Genomic DNA, 26,531 nt, shown 5'->3' on the forward strand with positions numbered 1-26,531 from the left:
GAGCTCTCTAGAAGAGAGAAAATGTGTGAAGAACAGGCCTATTGCCCTTCCTGCATGTGGAAGTTCCCCTGTGAGGCTGCGAGGCTTAAAGTTACTAGAGCCATTTTGAAATCAGGGAAAGAGCCAGAAATTCCAGGAAGGCTGACAAATACCTTTCTACATAGTTTTTGATACATGACAAAAAGAACCTTCTACTGTTTAAACTCTTTTGAATTGGGCATTCTGTTATTTGCAGCAGAAAGCATCTGAAGGTAAATTGCAGAAATCTATCAGACACCCCAAATTCCCAAATAGAACAAATCAATTCAAAATTATCAAGGGTGTTATCTTTTTTTGCAAACATAAATAAAATGTGGGCCTTTTTACAGTCATGAAGAATTTCTGGTAATTTCCTTCTGTTTACAATGGTTATATCACAATTCATGAATTTTATATGAAGTGTCATTGTTTCTGATTATTATGCCTCTCTCTGATTTTTTACTTATAAAGTTGCTGACTCTGAACTGCTAGGAAAAATTCTGGCAGTTTTCAAAAGAGGCATGGCTATTAGGCCCCCAAAAGATGAAGAATTACTTCTTTCCTCTCCTTTCCATTTTCTTTCCATCTGCTATTTCTGTCCTAAGGCCAATATTTTGATGTACCCCTCAAATACCATGGAGGTAAATCTCCACATACTGCACTGCAAGGATCAAACAATATATGGGAGAGTACTTTAGAGGCAGGAGAACATTCTGCAAGGCTACATCCTAACATTATTATTGCTACCTCCTAACAACATCACTTCCCATTAGCAACAACGAACAAAGAGTAGACAATGATGGTAGGTCTGCCTAAATGATTTTCATAAATACAACTGAATTTGCTCTAAAATTGGGGTAATGTCTTGGTCACCTGTCAGCCTTGGGTTGACATGGTTTTTTAATAAACACAAACTTTTTACTTTTATTCATAAAGTGGCTTAAGCATAGTTATGTTTCAGGCACTGTTCAACATACCTTAAAAATAACAGGTCTTTCAGTTCCTATGACAGCTTTTGAGGGAGATACCTTTATTATTCTCATTTTTCTGATGAGGAAATGGAGACCTCAGTTACTTAAGTAACTTGCCAAGGTCACACAGCTCTAAGTGGTAAAATTGAAATAATCGTATTAGCTGACATTGTAGGAGAGGAAAAGGGTTTTTTTTTGATCCTCTTAGAATCCCTGGCTGGGTCTGAAAATCGAACTGACAGAGACAGGTTAACATGAGAGAAGCATTTAAGTTTATTTAGTATATGTTTTAAGTGACACAGAAGGCTTCATAAGGAAATGAAGACCCGAATACACAGTGAGACGTGTATTTTTATGCTAAATTTGATGAAGAGTGGGCAGTTGTGTAGAAAAAAAGATAGGTTAAGGTGTAGGAGGTAAGTGTAGTAAACTGGGAGAGACTTAGCATGGCCTGTTAGGATTCTTCTTGGCCTCCCTTTGTCTTTGGAGGTGAAGATATTCCTTTCATCTGCATAGAGAGAAAACACCTCTCACATGAGGACTTTTAAAAAGATTTTTATTTACATATTCATGAGAGACAGAAAGAGGGAGAGGGAGAGAGAGAGAGAGAGAGAGATAGGGAGGGAGAGGCAGAGACATAAGCAGAGGAAGAAGCAGGCTTCCTGCAGGGAGCTGGATGTGAGACTTGATGCCAGGACCCCAGGATCATGACCTGAGCTGAAGGCAGATGCTCAACCACTGAGCCTCCCAGGTGCCCCTCATATGAGGGCTTTATGATTTGTTTCAGGGAAGAAGGGCAGAGGGCACGTCACTGACTTTCCTCTTCTGCTGTTTTCTGAAACTCCTTCAGCTTAAAATAGTCAATATGCCAAGGTGCCATATTTTGCGGTAGTGTGTCCAGAACACCATTAACTTGAGAAATAAATATATGAAGTTATTCACTAAAAATGAGAAAGTTTGAACAGATTTATCACATTATTCATTTTGTTGTATAGGCAAGTCTAAAGAATAATGAAAGAAAGGAGAAAGAGGAGAAAAAAATCTAGTTGGAATTTTTCTTTCCTTTATCTTCTTTTCTTTATTCCCCACCAACACCACTGTGCATGTGTGAGTATGTGTGTGTGTATGAATAATATGCTTCTTTGTCCAGAAATAACTATGCTTCCTCAATCCACACATAATGTGAAAGGGAAGCTTTAAAGAAAAAACTCATACCATGAGACTCAAAAATCTCTCCACACATAAGCTGAAAGATTCCAATAATGACAATTATATACTAAAATAAATATGGCATCCCTCTTTCCCATTGGTACTATCTTCTAGCATTTTCTTTGGATCTGAATGCATTTATGGTGAGAACATATTCAGCTTTCTTCTCATTTTTTTGCCTTGTATGGCCAGTTGCAAAGCTGACCACAAATTCTTTCTCTTCCTGTATCCATGTCTTTTTTGCAATGAGACTTTGTGGCTTCTCTCAAGGAAAGGGGAGTTTATTTCTGTTTTTTTGAATTTAGATTTAGACTTGTGACAGGTGGTAGCCAATGAGAAATTGGAAAAGCTGATACAAACTGAGACACGACAAGTGCCATAGCAAGTGTCTTGCTGTTCTTAGTAGCTCCAACTACCATCACATGGCCACTACCACCAACTAGCCTGCTGGAGGATGAGTGACACATGGTGCAGCTACTTCCATTGACCCTGAAGCCAGCTATTCACCACCAGGCATGTGAATGAGGCCATCAACCACCAACTGATCACAAACAAATGGGTGAACTCCACCAATGCTTTACTGAGCAGAGACAAGCAGTCCTAGTTAAGCCCAGCGCAAACTGCCAACTTACATTATCATAAGAAAAGATGGTTATTTTCAGCCACTAATTTTGAGATGGTTTGTTAACACAGCAAAACTAGGTGCTCTAACTTGAAAGGGAAAATATCTGATTCATCTTTACAGAAAATAAAAGCTTCAGGTAAGATGTATGACTAAGGAAGGGAAATTTTATCTACTTCTGGAGCAGATGCAGAATTAGTGGCCCTAGGACAAATTCAAAGTTCTGACAAAAATGCTGAAAACTGAGGAAGTATGATTCAAAGCCTCTCTAAGTCTTAATAGTACTCCTACTCTCCCACCAACCACAACGGAAGAATCATCCAGTGTATTTACAGCAGGGACAAGACTTACTGTAACCAAATAAATATGTTTTATCTTTACTCCATTCAGCCTTTCTCTAGGCTTTCCCGTGCTTAAAAGCCTTTGGAGGCAGACCATGTAATGACTCTCTGCTTTACCAGCTCAAGGGCATTTCAGTGCTGTGGGTCAGCCTTAATTCTCTGAGAATGTGTCTAATTTCATTGGAAAAGTAATGTATCTGGCTAATAAGACTTAGGCTCCTTGGCTGTGTTTCCTTTCTTTCGCACTCTAGAGCCCTTGCCACTACACACCACCTTTCATTTCCAAAGGATGCCTGAGCACTTCATAAACTTAGCCAGTGGACTTATAAACTTTATGGCCAAGGAATCAGTCCACCACTGAAAGGTAACCTGCTTCTGGTGTGAAAAGTAGCAACTGTTTACACATGGTTAACCTGAAGGCATAAGGAGACCAAGCATTAAGTTTAAAACCCTAAGATGCCTTAGAGCAGGTACTGGTAGGATTTCCTTTCCTTTATTAAGTTCTCTCCTGCACTGGTTTAGTTGACTGAGCCCAAAGGAAGTGGAACCAATGAGTGAACTGATCCATGACCCTAAGCACCTGGTGAGAATTGGTCTCCGTGTAATGACCTGAGATGAAACTCTCAACTCTGTATGTAGGGGAGGTCAACAAGAAAAAAAAATCTCATTTGTCAATGTCTTTTTAATTTTTAAAGGAAACCTACTCATACACCATCATTTGTCCATTTTTCTGTCCCTTTCATATAGAACTTCATACTTATTTCTTGTGTTTTATTTGGTGAACTAAAGTTTGTCTTGCTCCATTAAAGTCAAGATCTTTGAATGAGCCATGCTGTAACTTCCTTAGACTCTATGCAAATGAACATGTAGAGAAGGAAGCTCTTTCTGTCCACCTCTCAGTTCAACACTATTTACCACCTCCTCCCAAAAGTTTGAGAAAGATTTGCTAATCATGATGCTGAACTGAGGACATTTACTGGACTACTGTTACAAGTGTTGGAGTGACTGTGGGTTAAATAGGGGCTCCATTTCTGTCTTCATTCACTCTGTGCAAAGGAAGTGATAATTCTTGAAGCCCAGGCATCTTGCTCTCTTCACTACCTCTATATTTGCAATACACTGACCATTGTTTCATATAGTTTGCACCATTGTGACCAGCTAGCAATTCTTAAGATTTGGGATGAGAGATGGGAAGCAGGAGACTCGGTTTTATCAAACCTCTTTGCTGGTAGGTCATAGGCAATTGAATTGATCAATATGTACTCTTATTTTCCATTGGCTATTGACCAATGTGTCTTTACTTCTCTTAGTGGCATCAAGATCTCAAGGAAAAGAGATGACTAGCAGGTATGGGTTTTGGTCATTAGCGAGGAAATTGGTGAAACTTAAATGGGATTTGAGGATTCGATGGTAGAAATGCGGTTAGAAATGCATCAATGTTAATTTCCTGATTTTGATTGACCTCTTGTAATTATGTAAGAGAATGTCCTTGTTTGTATAAAATACACTAAAATATTCAGGAGTATTGGGATATCAGGTTAGCAATTATTCTTATATGGTTCGGGGGAGGGGGAATCTTTTACTGTACTTGCAAAAATAAACAGACAAATAGGGTCTCCTAAAGTTGTGATTTCATACTAATTAGCCATGCTGTTTGTTCAGTTAATTAGAGGATGGAGAAATTCAGCCAGAAATGTTGACAAAACAAAATGAAGAGTCAAGGAGGGTCTTACAGTTCAAAGTCAGAGTTTTTACATAGATGCTATAGCCGTGCAGGATTTTAATTAGCTCAAAGCCAGTGATCATTCCCGACCGTTTCAGAAAGTGCAATAATGGAGGAGACACTACTGTGCTGGTGCTCTGCCATCTGCTGAATCCCAGCAGCCTGTCAATAGCCACATCTCCATTTATTTGCCTGAAGACTATTCAGTGATCAAGTGTACTCTGCCTGATACACAGGTTTAATTAAGTCTCATGGGACCAACCTTTGCCCACTGACTGATGGAAATCAGTGTATAAACACTACAGCTTCCTTGCTCTGTACACAGGATAACTCTTGAGTTGCCTGCAGAGGAGTTTCCAGAGTTCCCTACTGGGACTGAGTTCAAGCTGCCTACAGTGGTAACTTGCTTTATAATATACCTTTTTAGGATGCCTTCCCTTCCATGAATCATTCCAACCTCACTTCCTGTGATCGCCTCCCAAATTAACTATGTACACTCATATCCTAGTCTCAAAGTCTGTTTTCATGGATCTCAAACTAAGGCCAACATTTAGCTTAATTATTATTGACAGGGCTGGGTATGTGCCCACACAAAGTTAAAACATTGTTTTAGGTACCAATTTCTCAGCTCATTTTGAATCAGAAGGTTTTTGTCAATCTGGGTTAAAGCTAAAAAATACATTTGATGATGATAAGTTATTGGTTCTTTTAAATATGGTTGAAACCACATAAATAACAGGATTGGATTTCTCTAGTCCAGAACTTCATTATTGTATACTCAGCTATTACAATGGGAGAATGATACCACTTGCTATAGGTAAAGGAAAGAGTTGAAGGTGAAAATTGAGTCGGTGTAAAAAATATAAGCTAACCCAATAACTTAGAGGTTTAAGGGCCTTTCTCCATATTATTCTGATGTTTCCTGTAAGAAAATACACACACACATTTACTCCAGTAAAGCACTCCAGTGCTTCAAGAAAATAAGTGACTGTCTTTGGGTCTCTGTGCATTTTCAATTTGGCTGGCTTTGTCACAGGAATTGAACAAATAAGAATCAGTGGAGGAGAAAAGAATACAGAGCTGAGGCAATGGGCAAGTAGAAACTGTTCTATTATGTGCTGTCAGGCTCGAGTGTGAATAGGGCTGCACCTGGAGGAAGAGAAAAAAGGAAGCATTCATCCATCTCTCCTCACATGGGAAGCCAGATAGGGCAAGGGGGCTGTCCTGTCAAGAGAATGATTCAGGAGTCCTTTCTCACTAAAGATTAATCATACCAAAGGGCAGGGGTAAAGAATACCCTGCTCTATTTGCTTCCCAATCTCTCCCCTTTGCCTAGGTCCCAAATGACTCTATTTTCATATGTCGAGATATTGGTGGAGCAGAGCTGCTGAAAGGTCTGAGACATCTGGGAGATGAATCACTCCATGCAGAAATAGAACAATTAGCTGCGTTTAGTCCAGCACAAAGGCCTTGAGAGGTGTCTAATTGAGTGGCCCGCAACAGAGCCAGGAAACAATGTGGATTTGAAAAGAATCCCACAATTAATTTCTGCATTGACCTAATGAATAATAATTTCTTAATGTGTACAGAGCCCAGAGTGGGTCTTTTCCACGATGCTCATGGATTTAAAGTGCATGGCATTCCCCTGTGTTTGTGCATGCTTGGATGAGTGCTTGAAAAGTAAAGGATGTAGTTAAATGCAAGCCTTTTTTTTTTTTTTTTTTTTTGTAGCCCATTATTAAATCTGTGACCATTTAAACATAAAACGAGACATTCTGGCATGGTCTAGGCCACACATTTCTCCAGAACATCAGATTTAGAATTAAACATTGGCAGTCAAATGATTTTGAAACGTTAGGGCATTTTACAAAAATCACATTGCCTTTGGACAATTTTAGAAATAGAAAGAAGGTAAAAGTGTTAAAAAAAAAAAAAAGACCCAACATACTTTTATTGAAAAAGTGGAAACAGATTATATCATACAGACTCTTTTGTCCAAGAAAAAAAAACTTATTTCCTTATAGATGCTAAAAATATATTAACTACACATGCTTATGTGTGATTGTGCTCTAGATTCTCTTCCCCCTGGTTCCCAGAGAATTAGTAGTATTTTTGTTAATTTTGATATTTTAAAGAAGAAATTATAGCTATTTTCCTAAGTGAAGTAATTTAAGGAATATAAGGAGGCTTGACCCTTTATAATAATAATAATTTATCATTGTAATTAAACTTGGAATTTAATAGTAATGAATTAGACTCTAGATATGAGTTATGTTTAGATTTTATCTCTACTTTTTTCACTGATTTTTTTTTTTTTTTATTCCCAAGCAAGCAGACTGTGTGAAGACAAACACTTACTTAAACACTTGGTATTGAAGTTCTTTTTGTATAAAAGTAAGGGAGTAGAAGTATTCATAGGAGCCCTCTCTTCCCTGAATTCAATGATGTCATAACTTCTAGAATATTCACAATGATAACAATTAAATTATTGTTGTGAAAAAATAAAATTCACTAAACTAACCAACCACAAAACTCCCCTTCTTTTGAATGCCTGCCAGGGAAGCAGCTTTTCTTCCAAACTATATATTTGTGGTTCTCCAGTGCTATGGCTCTAGGTCATGGCATGTAGCAAAGGGGAAAGTGATGTGAGATTTATTTATTTATTTAAATATTTTATTTATTTATTCATGAGAGACACACAGAGAGAGAGGGGGGCAGAGACACAGGCAGAGGGAGAAGCAGACTCCCTGCAGGGAGCCCCACGTGGGACTCAATTCCAGGTCTCCAGGATCAGGCCCTGGGCTGAAGGCAGCGCTAAACTGCTGAGCCACCAGGGCTGCCCGTGATGTGAGATTTAACATTGTTGGAGATCATTTCACTTTAGCAGGGACTGGTTCTGGATGGGAACAGTCTGACCACTATATGACAGAAGAAAACAAGAGTTGCTTGCTTGGATGAAAGAGACATTTCTTCTGTTAGGACAAAGAGGATTACAGAAAGAAGGAGATGAAAAAAAAAAAAAAAAGAAAGATGGAGATGAGCAAGAGAGAAAATGACTTGAAAATGGATGTATGGTCCATGTGTCTCTTCTGGCTCACCACTGTACCTCAGTGGACTCAGAGAAATGTCTGGGACATTGTGGGCACTAAGTAAATACAAGATAAATGGATATGGGCTTCTGTGTCATCACAGTCCCTTGACCTAAAGGGAAACTGAGTTTGAAATGGTACAAAGAGAAGAAATAAAGGTGTCATATAGCTGGGGAGAGCTGTATATGAGTTGCCACTGCAAACTCACAGTTTGTATTTATATGTACAGTCTGAAATTCTGCCTCAGTATCCAATGATACCAGTCAAATAACTGGTCAATTCAGGCAATCAGACAAACAGGCTGGTTTGTTGCATCAGCTGGTCAGGTCAGACTTTGTCAATGGTCACTAAGCTGGTTTTGAGTGTACAGAGATTGGCAATTCCAAAAATTTACTGGAATCAGTTTTCATTCCTCTCAGAAGTAATGAAAGTAGGGTTCTAAAGAACTAATTTTTCATTACATATTTGATCAATTGTACCATAACCTTGTAATGCTGATGGATAAAAAAGTCCAAACTGGGCAGCCCGGGTGGCTCAGCGGTTTGGCGCTGCCTTTGGCCCAGGGTATGGTTCTGGAGACCCGGGATCGAGTCCCGCATTGGGCTCCCTGCATGGAGCTTGCTTCTCCCTCTGCCTCTGCCTCTGTCTGTCTGTCTCTCTCTCTCTCTCTCTGTGTCTCTCATGAGTAAATAAATAAAATCTTTGAAAAAAAAAAAAAGTCCAAACTACTAGCAAAGAGAACAGCTGCTTCTGTAGACAGAATATCTAACAGTCCCATGAAATTTTTGTTAGCTTTTTGTTAGGGTTCATCTATCTTAGTTGCTCAGTAATCAATATCAGAGTCTTTTTTTTTTTTTTAATATCAGAGTCTTAAATAAAAATCTCTACTGGAGATCTTTACTGGGGCACTTGGATGGCTCAGTCAGTTAAGTGTCCAACTCTTGATTTTGGCTCATGTCATGATCTTAGGGTAGTGGGATGGAGCCCCATGTCAGGCTCTGCACTGAATGTGGAGCCTGCTTGAGATTCTCTCTCTCTCTCCTTCTCCCGCTGCCCCTCCCCAGAGTTCATGCTATGATGCCCCTCTCCCCAACTTTGTCATTTCAGAATGCCTATCTGAGTATCAGATACTAGGCTCCGCACGTCTTTGCCTGAAAGCTTTTTTCTAGCCACCAGAGCCATCTCTGCTGGTGCACAAGGGAAGGCAGAAATGTCAAGGAATTAACACTGCCTGCAGAAGCAACCCTCAAAGAATTAATGAAGGTAATTACTCCAACCCCTTCAACTCCTCAGGAGCAATATACTTGAGGAACATGTTCAGCACTTTCTCAGAGATCTCCAATGAGATTAGGCTCTAGTTGCCCAGAATAGTTTGGCAATTCACCTTATGATGGCTGCTCCTTCCTCCTAGTCCTACTTCTCCATGTCATCATTACTGTTTCTGGATCACTTTTTAAATAAACACTTGTAATTGAATTCTTAGCTGGGAGTCTACTTCTGGGAGAAGCCAAGATAAAACATATGGCATTAATGTCATTCGCAATCAGGCCGTAAGATTCTCAGTCACTTTCAAATGCCATATGCCCTGAGAAGTGCCCCACTAACTCTTTCATCAAGAATGTACACTTACAGAGAACTCTGTGATTTTTCACAATATTTAATCATTTATACATCTGTTTATTCCGAAAGACTGAATCAGTACCTAATATATAAAAGTACTACTATTTCTCCAGAAATCAGGCAGTGAAAATGGAAGAGGTACCGCTCACTATTAGCTTAGTGACCCACTTGCAAAAATGTTTGCTTCTTGTTCCTGTGACTTTATGCTCTCCTGGCCTGGAGGTTTTAGTTTCAAAGGGAGAAATTCTTCTACCAGGAGACACGATGATTCCACTGAACTGGAAGTAAAAACTGCTACCTGGACACATTGGATTCTTCATGCCTCTGACTCAACAGGCAAAAAAGGGAGTTCCTGTGTTGGCTGGGTGAATGACCCAGGTCGCAGTGGGAGAGTGGACTACTACTGCATGATGGAGAGCCGGTAGGGTGACTGTTCAAATTACCATGCCCAGTGATTAAGTTCAATGGAAAAATACAATATCTCAATCTAGGCAGGAGTGCTATTGGCTCAGACTCTTGAGTGAAGGTTTTTGTCACCCTACCAGGTAAAGGATGGTGATCAGTGAGGTGCTTGCTGAAGACAAAGGGAATACAGATTTTTTTAAAAGATTTTATGTATTTATTGAGACACACACAGAGAGAGAGAGAGAGAGAGAGGCAGAGACACAGGCAGAGGGAGAAGCAGGCTCCATGCAGGGAGCCCGACGTGGGACTTGATCCCGGGTCTCCAGGATCACACCCCCGGCGGCAGGGGGCGCTACACTGCTGCGCCATTGGGGCTGCCTGGGATTACAGAATTGACAAGAGAAGGAGGTAGCCAGTAAATACTAGCTACGACCTAATGCCCGATTACAGAAATGAGGACAAAAATTTTCATGAATATTTCCTCTTTTTTTGTTATAAATATACTTGTGTGTCTGAATATAAGAGAACAATATTTTTGTTTCCTTCTCTCTCTTATTTCCTTATGTAAAATATGATGTATTGACTATATCACAGTATTTATTTTTGTTTTGGGGGGTTTTTGTTTGTTTGTTTGTTTCTTTTTTTTTTTCACAGTGTTTAAATATTAGTTTCATATTATAGTACTTAAATCATGGAGGACTTCACCTCCCCTACTGGGGAAGGGATTGGCATGTTTTTAGTTGCACCTAGAATAGTTGAATCATGTGAGGCCAAATTAAGGCCTTGTTGTTGTCTTTATTTGGAGATTACGTACAGTTTAAAGAGATGTGTATAGGTGCCAAGCTGACAAGGGATGGACTTGTAATGTTTAATTTTATGTATCTATTTGACTGAGTCATGAGGTGCTCAGACATTTGATCAAAAACCATTCTGGGTGTGGCTGTGAGGGCGTTTCTAGATGAGATAACATCCAAATCAGTAAATTGAGCAAAGCAGACTACCCTCCCTAATGTGGCTGGGCTTCTTCCAGTCAGTTGAAGACCTGAATAAAATAAAAACACCGACCTTTCCATGAGTAAGAGAGAACCTCTCCTGCGCGATTGCCTTCAAGCTGGGACATTATTTTGTTGTGTTGTGTTTTCCCTGCCTTCAGACTCGAACTGAAACATTGGTTCTTCCTGGGTCTCAAGCCTGCTGGCATTCGTACTGGATCTATACTCTCTGCTCTCTTAGGTCTCTGGCTTGCCAAATATAGATCTTGGGGCTTGTCAGCCTCTGTGATCATGTATGCCAATGCCTTTATAATACATTTTAAATTTTAATACATATAAATTATATATGTGAAATGGTATTGGTTCTGTTTCTCTGGAGAATTCTAATACAGATGTCAAAATTATCTTTGAAAATGAATTAGGTGGAATTAAGGATTTTAGTTGGGACTTTTGTAGAAAAGATTCTGTGGAGTTTTGAGGTGTTTGAGTGCTTTCCTTTTGGAATTTCCACTAAGGAAGCTGATTTGAGTAGTAATTTGGTCCTCTACATGTCCAGGTAGACATGTAGAGATAAAATTTCAAGGCTTAAGTTGTTTCATCTGGGAAGGCTGGGACCTGATCACACTTCAAAAACAGGGATGAAGATATGGGTAGGGAAATACCATTCAACAAATATATGAGTGCTAACTTTGTGTTAGATTCTGAAGAGTCCCCAGTGGAGAAAAATGACCTCATGGAGCACACTACCTAGTGAGAAAGAAAGACATTCTCAACACAAGTGCTCCAGTAAATTCATAATCGCAAATTCTGGTGCTATTTTCAGGGATGTAGTAAATTCTCCAAGAGCATGTCCAATAGAAAAACTTAATCTCATCTACCGAATCAGAAATAGATTCTACTACACAGAACAAAATCTGAAGGATGAGAAACAGGCAACCAAGAGAAGAGGTGAAGAAAGATTATTCCAGAGCAAGAGAAAGTTTGTGGAACCACCCTGAATCAAAGCTAGAGGACAAAATATTCATTTAGCCAACCTAAAGATGGGTATCTAGAGCCTACTGAATGAACTCCTGAGGACTCTTCTTCCCAGATTTCCTTTCCAAATGGCTTTTGGCTATTTTGTCTAATGGAATGGAAGAGCAAGTGAATAGAGGGCAGAAGAAAGGAGCAAACCAGTGTATTTCTCCCTTTACCTCTATCTACCTTGATTACACCTCTGTTAATAGCTGTGTATCTTCTATGGCTCCAGCTCTAACTTGACAACTCTTCTGCCCATGGTCCCAAAAGGGATGATAATCTTGTCTTCTGTCAGGTGGTCAGGATAATCTCGTCTTTTACCCTAACTCTTGGGTTCCTGCAACATAGTCTCTATGTTGAAATTTCATCCTTAACTGCGGTTATGTTTTCTTGCTTTTGCTGATCTTTTGGAGAACTCAATTCACCTTTGGGCATCTTAAACCTTCTACTCCCAGGGTAATCCAACACCTGTATTAAAATCTCCCTGTTGAAAATATTTAGAGTAGTTTCTGTTGCCTAATAGAAGGCTTGATCAACATACATAGAAATAAGAACTGGGATCAATACTTGATCCCAGGCTGGCTTCACAGATATTTTTTTTTTTTAAGATTGTATTTATTTATTTATTTGAGAAAGAGAGAGAGAGCACTAACAGGGGGAGGGGTAGAGGGAGAGGAAAAAGCAGGCTCCCAGCTGAGTGGGGAGCCTGACGCAAAGCTCAATCGTGGAACCCCAGAATCATGACCTGAGGTGAAGGCAGACATTAAGCCAACTGAGCCACCCAGCACCCTTCCACAAGTGTATTTTTAACTATTATTTTATAGTGTCAAAAATCAAATTGCCAAATAAATAGATGCCTGAGTAGAAACTAAAATTGGCCAACAAAGTTGATATTTGATTATCTATTAACTTACAGATTTGGGATTATACTATACACACATAACTGCATAAAAGATACATACATATGTTTTACATATATTCTAAATATATCTGATTATTGAAACCTCAGGGCTCAGTAAACTCATCTTACACTTTGAATGTGAAGCAATTATTTAAACATTGCTTTTCAAGGGCTTACTATATACTAGAGATTATTCTAGGTATTGGGAATGCAATGGGGAGAAAAAACTTCAAAGAACATACTTTTCAATAGCAAGAGGTAAACAATAGACACATAAATGAATATATGAGAAAATTAGATGGAACTCACTTATATGAGAATAATAAGCTAGGTAATAGGATAGAGAGTGTATAATATGATATTTAAATTATATTAAAAATAAAAATAAATAAATTGCATTTAAGAATACAACTGTTAGGAGGAAAACAATGCCTTTCCCACTGGATAATTTAACTCACAGAGCAACTGTTTCAGGAAGCCTATTTATTAGTTGCATCTCTAATTTACATAGTTATGAATACTCATAGATGAATATGTTTATATATATACACACATGTATATACATACAATAATTATGTATACATTATTTATATAAATGGTCAAATATTAATTGTATAGTCTATATAATTTTTCAACTGTTTATTTTCACAGTGGTTGTATCATTTATACAACTATTTGTGAACTCCAAGAAAAACCATACTTCCGTTTTTTTGTGTTTTTTATCGGCAAAACCTGGAAATACCACCAGGTGGTGATGTTTCTTCTAAAAGGAGACATTTCTGACATTTCCTGTTTTGTTTGTTTTCTTTTTAAGATACTAATTAATTCATTCAAATTTAGTGGTATATTTGTCTGCTAATTCTAACACCTGGATCAGTTCGGGGTTGGTTTGGCATGATTTATTTGTTTCCCCATTGGCCATCTCTTCCTTGTTCTTTGCATGCCTGCTAAGAGTTGATTGGATATCAAACATTATCAATTTCACCTCTTGAGTGCTTCATAATAATAATATTTTGTATTTCTCTAAATACTGTTGAATTTTGTTTAGGGATAATTATTTGGAAACAGTTTATCTTTCTGTCTTGTTTTTCAGATTTGCTAGGTGAGCCTGGCAGTGTCCAATCTAGGGCTAATTATTTCTCACTACTGAGGCAAGATCTTTCAGTGTACTCCACACAGTGTCCCATAAATCTTGAGGTTCTCTAGTCTGGCTAATGGGAACAGGAAGTATTTCCAGTTCCTGTGAGTCTAGTTATACTGTGTCAAGTAGCTTCCTCATACACATGAAGTGATCAGTACACAAGGGATCCACCCACAGACCTCCAGAGTTCTCTCTCTCTGTGCAACTCTCTTCTCTGGTTCTTTGCCCTGTCAATTTTAGCTATGTTGTTTGCTGCAGACTCTCAACAATATCTTCCCACAGTCAAGAGTCCACTGGGCTCTTCCGGAGCACCCCTTTCTATGCTGTGGCCTGGAAACTATCTTAAGGCAGTCATCTAGAGTAATGGAAAGGTTCATCTAATTTTTTTATCAGCTCTCAGGCATCACTGATGTTGTCTCATGTCCAGTGCCTTGAAAACTGATGTCTCATATATTTGGTCTGTTTTTGTCTTGTTTTAGATGGGAGGGTAAACATTGTGTTTACCCTGTTATTTCATCTTGGCCAGAAGTGGAAGTCACTTCCTTTCTTTTTAACCAATATTCCTGATAATTTCTTTTGTTGTATTGTTCTTGATATTTATTCATTCAAAATTTATTGAGCAATTTAGTTATGAATCACACTAATGCTAAGGATATCAATTTGATCCCCTCACTCAACAAATTAAGCCCAGAAATTAGACACAGAAATGAGGGGGTAGACTTTTTTCCCCTACAATCTAGTCCTATTTTTTCTATTTTTTAATTATTCTAAGTTATTATAAGAAATTTGAATACTTTATGTTGACAAAAGTAATAATGACATTAAAGTTAAGGCTTCTCTAGAATAAGGATTGTATCATCTCTTTAGTTTAGAAGGGTAAAAGGGAACTATTAAGAATTACAGATAGAGCTTCTCAAACTAACATGTATATGCATCTTTTTTGTTGCCATTAAAATGCCAATTCTCATTCAAAAGGTCTCAGATGAAATGAGATATGTTGCATTTGTAATAAACAACTAGAGGATGTAGGTATTTTTAGGTGATATATTTGGTTTTGGGAATGAGTCCCCTTTGGACTGAACATAAAATTTTAGTTGGGAATGAGGATGAAACCCAAAGTATAAAAGACATTAAATCTGGTGCAATTGATCTCTTTGTAGTTGGGCATTGTAAGGCCATTGTAGGGTAAACTGTAAGGCAAGGTCTATGTATTATCTGTCCATGTATTTCAAGATCTTGACACAACGTGCTGGCTTATAAGAACTTTTCAATAAATTTTTGCTAAAATGACCTAAATAGAACATTAGGGTAGTAAAATTTCCTTGGAGAAGTTTAATCCCATGATTTTTTAATTTTCAGGGTCATATCTACCCTTATAAAAATGTGTAGAGAGCATATGCAGAGAAGCACCAAATTTTTATACAAATGAATGCATATATGCACCTCCTAAAAACCTTTCATGGGCCATCTAGGATTTTTAAACCTTTTAATTTTTATATACACTGACACTGTTAATGAACAGAAATTTTAAATTCTTGACCCAAATCCCAGGGCTGATCATTGGCAGAACTTTTATTATCTCCTGAGTCTGTTAATTTCCAATGATTTCCCCTCTCTTCCATTACACTATACTTTTTTCTAAAAGGAATACATTTTCCATTCCCAACAAAGAGGATGGACTCCATTGTGTAAAACTAAATGAGCTGACTACTGGGAGTTGTAATTGTGTCTTGGGTTTACTGGCCTGGGAATCTCCAGTGTAAGCATGTGTTGTTCCCTGGGGGAATTGCTTAAGTGCAAGCAGGACCACCTGTTGAAATGCTTCCTTGAGCAGGGATCAGTACCAAAGGGGATGTGAATGTTAATGTGAAGTTGTCTCCAGCCAAAGTAAAGTAAGAAGCTTATACTTTTATCCAGATGACTTTAGCATATAGATTTTTGCATCCTGAGTTATCAAAAGAATTGGCACCATTCTCTCTCTGACTCCCAAGTGGGTGTTATACAGTTACAGTAATTGCCCATGGGTCATAAAAAAATGGATGCTAGACATTGTGGATCATGGGCACATATGGACAATAGGCACATAACAATAGTTGGAAGACACCTTCCGGTATAGAATCTGTCATAAATGGATTTGCTACGATTCAGAAATGATTGGCCAGCAGCACTAAAAATAAAACAAAGTTAAAACCAAATACCCATGTAGGTCCCAATAATAAGAGGCAACCAAAGGAAGAACCTTAGGCAGTCTGCTTTCTTATGTGCGGCAGGAGAATATGTTTCAGGATTTTTCCCAACAACAAAATACAAGAAGAGTGTCTCTGGGAGTTGTTTTGGTTAACATGTGAGAGGCTAGATCACTGGGCTGAGAACTTGGAACACAAAACACAATGCCCTGGAGCACAAGAGGCTGTGAGACTAGCTAGAAAAAGAAAGCTTCCATGTTCCATGTTCCAACATTGCTTCCATGTTGATCTTTTTAATGTCTTGTGAAAGGTAAGGTCTGGTTCAGTACCATCAAGGCATATAGGCAGTCAACAATTTGCTGCTCTTTTATTAAAATGTTGATTTGATTCTTGCTCATTTACTTGAGATCTTCCCAGTTTAATCTATTGATTTGTTTAATCTTTTCCTGCTGGTCTTGAACTAGGTCATCGGAATAACTCTTAACATTTAACTAGAGTCATTAAAAGTAAATAGACATTTGAGAATAGCGTAATTGGTTGTGAAGGCATTTCCAAGGTGGAGAGGCCAAAGGTGGCAAAGTCAGTCCATGTGGGCATGCTGGCTTTGAGACCTGACTTACTCAGCAGTTCTCCAACACGACTAAAGACTTCCTATAGCTTCAGGCACTAATTTGTCCGAGGACTGTTGTAAGACTTTGGCTAAAGAAAACCAGAAAGCCTATGAAAACATGGCTTACTAATAACACATCCCAGCTGTTCGCTCCCTGTTAAAATGTAGAGAATGACGTGTTTTGGAATAGCTTAAGTACTCTGCTGGGTGTGTTTTTAGGACTGTACCGAATCTTAACAGCATGAGCCCTGTTCATTTTAATCGGGGCTGTGTAGTTTAAATTTGTCTCAGACCCCAGCTTTTTGCTCTTGATATGTCCTGTTCAGTATATGGCTAACTCAAGTAGGAAGGTAGCTTTATGCCTCCTGTTAGACTTTTTTGAAGATAAATTACCACTCCTCTTTGTCTTACCTGAAGCAATAATCCTCAAATTGTTGTATGCAGAAGGGCATGTATAAGAATCACCTAGAACACTTGTTAAATCACAGACCGCTTGGATGCCTCCTAAGGGACTGATTCTGTTGATCTGAGGTGGAGCTTAAAAATCTGCATTTTCAATGAACTCCTTGGTGCCAATTCTGGGGCTAACCTTTGGGTGGCACTGCCTTGGACCCCTGGTCCACAGCCCTATCCCAACCCACAGGACTTTATTCATATCAGAGATTTTATAACACAGCATTTACTATACTAAAATTAAATTAATAGATAATATAAACCTCCCACACACTTATTTTAAGTCAATATAATGCTCTAAATATATTATAAAATACATTGTAAAAGAAATTAAGAGGAAAATAATTTATGATAAAATAAGTATTTCAACATGTAAATACTTAGGCACAACTGCATATTAATGTATAATTTAATTGTCAATGGTTACACTCACTTGAGGGTCACCCTGAATTTCAGTTAAAATGCAGGTGTGTTATATTGCCACTCAGCTATGAGGAGTGGTGTGCCTTCTGTGAGGTGATTCTCTGAAATACTAAACAATTCTTGAAAAGTGCCAAAGAAAACAAAAGGCACATTCTCTCAATATGTATGATAGTTACAATTAAAATGGTGTAAGAAAGAGATTTTGTACTTTTATACAGAATGAAGTTAAGTTTTAGGTTTGGGTATTTTTTAAACTCATTTCTTATGCACATGAATGTCAGATGCGACCTGAGACATTTCTTATTTCTCCACTGTGTGCAATTATCTAACACATTTCAGGGCATCTACAATTCCAGGTCCCCAGCCACTAAATACCATGCCAAACATTGTGACAACCTCCAAATTCCCCTAGTGACTAAGGACACATCTGAAATAGAATGTCACACACAATGCCTTGGAGATAGTAGGAAATTCATCATTTAAAAAAAAAAAGAGAAATACTCTTCTATGCTGAAGGGGGATTGGTCACTGGATACATTTTTTTAGACCTGCCATATCCAGTGACTGTTTTTCAAAAAAATAAAACCTCAACAACAATGATCAATTACATTTTTCTTTACACTAGTTATTTTTACTTCAAATAAGTATTAGACATCTTCACCACTGTGCGTTTACATCATTATTCCAATCAGCTTGTAAATCAGCTGACAAAAAAGAGCAGCCTTTGGGTCATACTCAGCAACTGAGTGGGAAAATGTCATGCATACAATTGCATGCAGCTGTGGTCTATACCTGGAGTGACAGTGTGCCCTGCTTTGCCTCGGACAGTTCTGGTTTACACCTGTGTTTCTGGTGTAATTATAAATAATTACATTCATTCTCAAAAGTGTCTCTATTTGGGCGATAAATTATACTGTCACCTTGGTTATACCTCACTAACAATTCCAGGTGCTAAAGAGCTTATATTTTTACCTTGTGTAACATAAGAAAAACTTTCCAAATGGAAACACTATGGCAATTTTTTTCTGCAACAAAATGGGACTAGACAATCCTTGATGTTAGGAGATTTTGATCCCATGTCCTCTATGAGGGTAATTTACTATAAACTGAGTCGAATATTTTCATTACCAACCATCATAAGTGCAACATCCAACAATTTCTTGTGTTCTTTTTGTTTTTCTGTAACTTTCTCTTATTCTGACTGTATAACTACTATCTCACTCAGAACAATGAATGCATGCCATCTTCTTCCTCTGAAATTTTATGGCTAAGGGGACATTCACTAAGTGAAATGAAGAGAGTATGGATTCCCTTTATTCCAAAGCTTTGGGAATGGCAATCCATATCCAAATTGTAGAATCTAACTTAGTCTTGGAAGAAAACTAGGATCCTAATCTGCCCATTTTAGTGGTTTCAGCATCAGTCTCATAGCCCAAAGCCTTGTTTTGCCTTGGGATGAGCCTGGGAACCCACAAATCTCCTAAGTGCAACCTTCCTCTGATTACTTGGATCCTATAACTGAATATCTGCCTTTCCTGAGTCTGCTCCAACTGTTCTTACTAAATCTCAGCCTCTTTGGTTAGACTGCAAATACCCTGTAGTTTCTCTTCTTCTTTCCTCTAGGACATGGTCCTTATTCTTATCCTACAGAAAACTTTCACCCCACCCCAGAATTTGCTGCCTAATTCTAGATACTATCTCAGTAAAAGTAGCTGTTAGTAAAAAAAAAAAAAAAAAAAATCTGAACAGAAGCAATTGCCCAAGGTTCAAATAAATTTACTTAATTGTGATCTTGGGTCAGCTCTTCTATTCTCTTAACATTTTTTTTCCTCAAAGTAACCTATAGATAGTTCTTACTCCCTGAGAATCAAATGATACAATATTTGCAAAATGCCTAGAATTGAGTAGTGTTCAATAGAGCAGATTCTGGAACAGAAGTTCTATGTAAGAGTCATGGGAACCATATTTTCTCTGAGATGAATAAGGAACTGAATTTGAGTCCCAGCCTATATACTTTAAAGGCCATAATCAAAACTTGAATCCTTTGGAACCTGGGAGTCATGGCATTTAGGAATTGGTTTGGCTTTCCAGCTGTCAAGTATAATCAAGATGGAGTCCAATAGAAGATGAAATGAAATAGTATAAGAAGTCTGACCCTGTACATCCAAGAAGGAATATAGGGGCGATTCAGAAAAAAAAAAAGAGCAAAAACTAGTAGGTACCCTCAGATTATCACATCCTATATTTCATTTAAACTCAGATCTCCTACTAAACAGGGAAGAAAAAACCCTGGTTGACAAAGTTAGCATGGCAAGCACGGCATAAAGTCATCTTTCCAGATAGTAGCCTCTTCTTGATTCCTGCTTCAGACATAGTTAATGTTCCATATGTGAAGCACATAGCAAGGGCTCATCAGGAGCAGAAATATTAGTATCAGTAGGAGCAGTTTATTCATTAATGATGAATCAATTCTCTAAGTTCAAATTTTGGGGCAATCCTTACTGTAGAGCTGGAGCTAAGAAAAGACTTTCATAGCATCACTAAAACAAAACAAAACAAACAAAAAAGCCTATGTTTTCTATATACAAGCCCTAAGTGCAACACCTCCCAAGTAACAAGACACTCTAGATCATTACTGTCCAACAGAAATTTATGCAATGATGAAAATGTTGCATATCTGTGTTCTCCCTTATGTTATGGTAGCCACTAGCCACAGGTGGCTATTGAGCACTTGCAATGTGGCTAATATGACTTGGGACCTGAATTTTTCATTTTAATTAAATTTTAATTTAAATAGTTCCATATGGCTAGTGACTATGAAATTGAATACCACAGTTCTAGAGGAATCATCTTAAGTAGCAGATACTTGTTAACAATATCCATCCCTCTTTCCCTGCATATTTATTAGGTTGCATATTGTACTATTTTTATGATCTTTTCCTTGTTTTTCCTTTCGTTCAAAGCTGCTACAGTCATTCATTTTAACCAGGTTTCTCTTGCATAAAATTTATTGGAGTGATTAGCACAAAATGGAATTTACCTCTGATCCTTTATAGCAGTTGCAAGATTAGTACCTTTTGGAGAAACAATCCCAACTGATGACCTATTTGCATTAGTCTTCCATTGGTCATTTTCATGAGAACTGTGGATTCTTGATATACTGGCGCACCAAAGGGATGAAAACACTGTGTCCAGGGGCTTCCTGCCAGGGTTATGTGCAGGTCACCGTGACCCAGCCAAAAAGCTACAGATACCATGGTGCATAACCTGCATCCTGATTGAACACATAGTTTAAAAAATTAGCCAGTCTTTTTGTGATAGATTTTTTTTTTGGGGGGGGGGCACTCAGTGATACATGTTTATGGTTTTGAGCCATACAAATAACAAATTGATTTCTTTAACTTTGATACATTCCTTTGCTAGATCAATGAAAAACTCATGCTCTATTGGAGAAGTTCTAATCAGTGAGTAAGGGATGATACCGCCAAAATTCTGGAAATATTGATTCTCCAGAAGGTCCTGCCAATGATAACAAATACTCCTTAATCCCAACATATGGATAAATCCTATTTTTTTAAGATTTATTTATTTATTTGAGACAGAGAGAGAGAGAGAGAGGCAGAGACATAGGCAGAGGGAGAAGCAGGCTCCATGCAGGGAGCCCGACGTGGGACTTGATCCTGCGTCTCCAGGATCAGGCCATGGGCTGAAGGCAGCGCTAAACCGCTGAGCCAGCCAGGCTGCCCAGATAAATCCTATTTCAAGCCTTTTGCTAAAAATCAAGAATAGATTATCTGTTTAAAGAACAAAATGGTTCTATTGTAGTTGAAATTATTCCTTAAATAATTCATCTATGTATTTTGGTAGTTATTTTGCTTTCTCTCTAAATCTCTTACATGATACATTATTATAACATGAAATATTCGTAATGTTTATGAAGGGAAAAGCCACTGAATCTGCAGGTTTACTTAATTGAATGCAATCTGGTTAAGGACTTCAGAGGAAAGGATATTGAAGATGAGATGTAGAATATTTCAAATAAAATAAAGTAAAATAAAATAAATTATAGCACCCTTATTATTCCTATACAAACTTATAACCAGATTAACATTGTATATTCTATATTCCCTTTGGTTATCCTTAAAAGCAACAAAATACAGTGAAATATCAAGGATATTTATTTTTAAAATGAGAGTAACTGGGATCTGTACTATAATATTTAGTTAACTATTTAAGCTACCTGGGAACTACCACTCTCTCTCTCTGCTAAGAGAACCTGAAAGTTGATTATATATTATAAGATGTATAGCAATTATATTTCAGTCCCTAGGCTGGATATTCTTAAACTCTGAGATCACTGTAGTAGATTAGATTATCATTCAGCACACATTTACTCCCTCACTCATTTCAATGGAAGAATGTACTGCACCCCACTCCATTGATTTGGGGCTTGACTGGCTATAGCCAGTGGAATGTGTGTGAAAGTACTGTTGTGCCAGTTCTGAGCCTGAGTGTTTAGAAACATCACGTTTCCACTTGTGACCTCCACCTTGCAAAAAACACGCATCAGGTTGCCAGAATGAGGTATGTTGAAGACATCTGCACCCAACCTACAGAGTGAAACAGAGCCCCCCCAGCTGAGCCCAGATCTGCTGAACTGCACTGAGCCTGCCATTCCATCAATGTGAGAATATCTTTATTTTGTATGCCACTGAGACTGTTTGGTTGTTGTTTCTTCTGGTAACAACTGCCTGCTACATTGAAGGTAAGTCACTTTTAAAAAAATAATAATGCCTTTCTGTAGTCTATGCATTGCTTCAGCATCTGTGCTTGTCATTTTTGTCTTCTCATACATGTAATCTCATCTTCTGAAGTTGCTAGAGAGTAGGAAAGGATGTTCTAGCTGCTTGCAACTCAAAATACAGCCCCGCTCTGGCACTTTTACCATCACCTTGGTGCTTATTCGACATGTACATCCTCAGGTGGCACTCCAGACCAACTGGATCATTATCTCTGGGGACGAGGCCCAAAAATCTGTGTTTTAACCAGTTTTCCAGGAAATGCTCCCCTCACGTTAAGGTGGTCACCATTTGCACAGGACTGTTTGGGTTTTAGCACTGAAAGTCCTTTCTGAGATCCCTTCAGAAGGTTGGTCAGTGGAAGAATCACTATAGTATCCTACAGTGATGAGACTTCTGAAGTACTGGGAAGGCACGGTTCCACCCAAGCTTATTTGTAAAAATATTTCTGAAATACTGTTAATACTTCGTGTCTTTTGGCAATGACCAGAGATTTCCCTTGCTAAGCTGTAAATCTCCACAGAAAGGTAATTCATGGAGCCTTTCCAAGTGGAGTGTATTGCTTCATGACAAGGGCAGCTTTTGCACAAGGAAGGGAGCAAGGATTCATAAGCTCCTCACTGACACTCTGTGTCTAAAGCATAAATGAAGGACAGTTTCAGATTTTTATGTGACCAGTATTTGCACTGAGCATTAGAATAGAATGAGACAGCAGGGTTAAACAAGGGGCAAGAAAAAACACTAACTGTATATTTCTAAGACTTCACAGTTCCACCATCATACTTATTTTTCCCACATGAATCCACACCCTTCAGAAACAGAATGGGGCCCCTTTTATCCCAGTTTCCTTAGGCAGCTTACTCATGTTCTACTGAACACTGGGCATGTAATTCCCTGTGTAGGTTAAGCAGTGGTGCCTTGAGATTTTGGGGTGCTCTGTTCTAGTCAACTTCTCCTAGCATGCATTGGAGCCCATCAGTCTGTGGGGCTCAGAGCAACCTAACCATCTTTGGATAGGAGCCATCCAAGACTTCACCCTGTGCCCTGAAGTCCTACACATGTGTAGGAGCCACAGGAAGCCCCTGGGATCAAAGAGAGCTGAGAGAGCCTCGATGGGGCTGCAGGAACATCGTGTCATTTACCCAAACCATCTGCGAGTGACATAAATACCAGCCGCTCAGAACACCTGCTCCAGATGACTCAGCACCACGTTGGGAAGCCAGCAGGGGGTTGAAATAAAAGAAAACAAAAACTTCAGTGACTGGAGCAAAACAAATCATCACATTTTGGCACCAGCTGCACTGGAAAGAAAAAAACAAAATGAAAGAAAGAAAATGAGTTGGCAATTTTTAGTCAACTTCCAGTCAGAGGGGTCTGCCAGCTGGATGCATCCAAGTTTGCATTGAGGGCAGGGGCAGGGAGGGAGAGGGTTTGAAAGAAAAACCAAGAAATATAAAATCCCAAAGACTTCCAACAGGAGTTTCGAGGGCCTGGTTTTCTAGATAAAGAGGAGCTGCTGCTGAACCTGTGACACAAAATGTTGACCACGACCTAGAAGGGATGGAGAAAAAGGGGCCTCAATGATATAGTGAAGAGGGAGTGAGCAGGTGTGGACTTCAGGGTGTGCCATGCTCTGGCAAGTAAGCCAGAGAAGCCCTGATGGGCCACTTCCTCTCACCTGTGAAGGCACTCGTTGATTTAAACACAGTCCTTCAAGAACTCTCTCAGAAAATGCCCCTGCAGCTTTAGCCACCATGAAGAAGGCTGGCCATGCAATTTCAAGATGTGAATACATCTTCAGTAGGAAAAGGAACACCTGATTGCCTATGAGCTCTTCTAATGAGGCAGTTTCTGGAATTTCAATTACTCTGGGGTGCCTACTGTTTATAGCATTGACCTTGTATTTTCTTTGGTAGAGACGAGCGATGTGATGAATGGCGGGCACACCACTTTCCGCCTCATCCACCAGATGAATGGCCGCAGATATTCTTGGCATCTGAAGTGGTCCAGGTGGTCCCTCTGGCCTGATTCCCTTGGCCAGTTTTCCTTTCTCATCTGGGAATTTTGACCCTCCTGCTTTCCAACTAATTGTATCATATTATCTCCTTTTTGTTCAAGACTGTCCTCTCAGCAAAAGGTTGCAAAATCTCAGGCTGTTGAGATAGAAAGTCTCAATTAACCTCTAACCTTGTTTCAGTGCCCGTGGCTTGGGTTATTCCTTACACCTAATCGTGGGCCCATTAACAAGTTGTGCGAAAACAAAACCAAACAAAAAAAAAACTGTTTTGACCAGGCTGTAATTGCTGCTAAGTGACACTTAACAATGGCTCCCTTGTACCACTGCTAAATGGACAGTGTGGGCCACTCAGGCACGTTGCTAGATTTATTTGTGATAAGGGCCTCCCTGTATCTCTTTAAGCGGTTCATCCAGCAACTCCCTTGATTGAAGGGTGGTCATTTTTTGGATTGCCAGAACTGACAACATGGCACAAAGCACGAAGGACAACTCCCACGGAGGACTACGAAAGCCTTCCTCCCCTCCTGCTGCAAATATAATTAGTTTATGTTAGCTGGAAAAGGTCAGAGGTTGTCAAAGGGTAGCACAGTCTTTGTTTTTAGGCAAGATAGTGGAATAATTGCTTGATGCTCAGATCTGCAGGTGCTGTAAGGAGCTCATTTGGGCTTGGCAGCCTGCAGGGAAAGCTCATTTCCTCTGGAAAACCACGGAATTCCTTGTGACAGAGTCTATTTGCCGTGACAGGAGTGATTATCCATTCATGCCCTCAGGACAATACCTGCCACACTCTGCCTTCACCTCACTCCCATTTTCACACACTCCAGGCATTGAGCCCCCTTCCTCTCTTTACTTATGAGAACAGTGGGAGCATGAGCACACAGACCAACCTGGCTGATTTCATATGAATGTCTCTGGTATATCAGGATGTAAGGAGAGAGGGGTAAAGCGCAGGAGTTTATTCAAGAAAAGGGAGCTATCCAAAGGGGGAAAAAAAAAAGTAAGAGATACTCTCTACCATAAGGCTCTAAGTTAAATGTCACAGTTAGTTTTAAGTGAGAGGATAAAGAGTGAAGGAGAAGATTCTTTAAAAAGAAGGCCTGCTTCAAAATGGATCTCCTTTTCCCCCAAGTTCACTTTGTTTTTCCTACTTGTCTCAAGAAATAGTAACAAGTTGTAATGAGATACCTAATTAACCTGGATTACAAGAGCTTTAAATACCAAGGAAGTCTCTCTCTCTGTATTTACTCTCCAGTGGACTCATTTTGGCTGTGAGGAAATCCTTTTTTAGTCAATCTGGAGATGTTTTACGTATATGACCAGATTGCGCTTTCAGCCATCTGTGGAGGAAGGAAAGGAAAGTGATTCTAAGGCCAGGTAGTTCAGATTCTCTTACACCTGCCAGTTGTGTGAACTTGGTGGGACAAAGCATTCAACTACTTTGTTACAGGTTACATTTCTCCAACTGTAGAATGAGGAAAAGAATGCCTTATTACATTTCTTGCCCAATTGAGGTCAGGTTCAAAAGCATGTTTTAGAGTTATCCCTTCCACTCCAACACATAGCTCAGTTGTGATAAAGTGAATGTGGATCTTGCTTTTAGTCTTTTTTCAAATCTCTGTTGCTGGTGGCTTAGGCGAAGGTCATCTTCGTGGTAGAAATTCTACACACTGGAAATTCTTGTTAAACCTTCCACTGAGAAACTGAAGGCTTATATTTGATAGCTAGTGTGCCTGACTCTTAAACGGTCCACCTAACAAGACATGTGTTGTTTCTCTTCTACTTTCCAGCTCGTTGCTTTTATCTGGCATCTCTGTAAAGGTCCTGAAATTATTTGCTAGCCTGCCATACCTTTGGTCTCTGCATAAATTATTCAGATTCAGAATTGGATTAAAGCAGAATTTTACACATACATAAAGAGATAATGAGATCAATACTGAGGGCAGCACCTGAATTAACTATATCTTGACAGTAATACACTTCATATGACTAATTTA

General features: G+C 38.9%; 2 long non-coding RNA genes across 17 annotated transcripts in view; one reads left to right on the forward strand and one right to left on the reverse strand.

Moving 5' to 3' along the window:
- The window catches only part of LOC144297973 (uncharacterized), a 296,926-nt gene that overhangs the window by 90,165 nt on the left and 180,230 nt on the right, over nt 1-26,531 (forward strand). For 2 of the 14 annotated variants that reach the window (XR_013364930.1, XR_013364936.1), the window contains exon 5: nt 9,081-9,236. The exons of the other annotated variants lie outside the window; for them this stretch is intronic. This is a non-coding gene — a long non-coding RNA (uncharacterized LOC144297973). The remainder of the gene's footprint in view (nt 1-9,080; nt 9,237-26,531) is intronic. 14 annotated transcript variants of the gene reach the window in all.
- LOC144297975 (uncharacterized) overlaps nt 1-26,531 on the reverse strand; it is a 207,614-nt gene that overhangs the window by 82,041 nt on the left and 99,042 nt on the right. The window lies entirely within an intron of this gene.

Source organism: Canis aureus, chromosome 26 (assembly GCF_053574225.1).
Source record: "Canis aureus isolate CA01 chromosome 26, VMU_Caureus_v.1.0, whole genome shotgun sequence".
NCBI lineage: Eukaryota > Metazoa > Chordata > Mammalia > Carnivora > Canidae > Canis > Canis aureus.